The 431-nt window shown below is 69.1% G+C and overlaps 1 protein-coding gene and 1 long non-coding RNA gene across 2 annotated transcripts in view; one reads left to right on the forward strand and one right to left on the reverse strand.

The window, feature by feature from the left end:
- The window catches only part of LOC106724420, an 11,597-nt gene extending 11,203 nt beyond the window's left edge, over positions 1 to 394 (forward strand). The window contains exon 3 of the long non-coding RNA XR_001360207.1: positions 364 to 394. This is a non-coding gene — a long non-coding RNA (uncharacterized LOC106724420). The remainder of the gene's footprint in view (positions 1 to 363) is intronic.
- TMC8 (transmembrane channel-like 8) overlaps positions 1 to 431 on the reverse strand; it is a 28,898-nt gene that overhangs the window by 24,527 nt on the left and 3,940 nt on the right. The window lies entirely within an intron of this gene.

Below are 431 nucleotides of genomic sequence, written 5' to 3' on the forward strand. Positions count from 1 at the left end.
GGCTGGGTGGGTGGGGAGCCAGCTGGAGGAGGTCGCTCACACTGTTTTGCCTGGGCTGAGGCGGGGGTGGGGTGGGGTGGGAGGATTTCCTGTGAGAGGAAGCAGGCTGTGGGGTTGCAGGGGTTACAGGGCGGGCACAGCGAAGGCCTCAGAGCTGCCCTGAACTTCTCACCCCGGGACTGGGACGGAGGACTGTGCCCTCCCCTGTTCCCAGGGACTGGCGCCCTGGAGCAAACCCACGGGGACTCCCTTCTGTCCGCCCCTCCTTTCCCGGGCACTGGGAGGGGTGTCCCTCCGTCCACTCTGGGCTTATTTGGGGCCACTCACCTGACCACGTGCTTGGCTGTGGGTGGGGCCGGGCAGGGGTGCCTCCCACCGTCGCCAGGGCCCGGCCTGGGAGGCCGAGTGTGGGACCGCTCCCTCCGCAGCAG

The sequence above is a fragment of the Myotis brandtii genome, unplaced genomic scaffold, assembly GCF_000412655.1.
Source record: "Myotis brandtii unplaced genomic scaffold, ASM41265v1 scaffold825, whole genome shotgun sequence".
In the NCBI taxonomy this organism is placed as follows: Eukaryota; Metazoa; Chordata; class Mammalia; order Chiroptera; family Vespertilionidae; genus Myotis; species Myotis brandtii.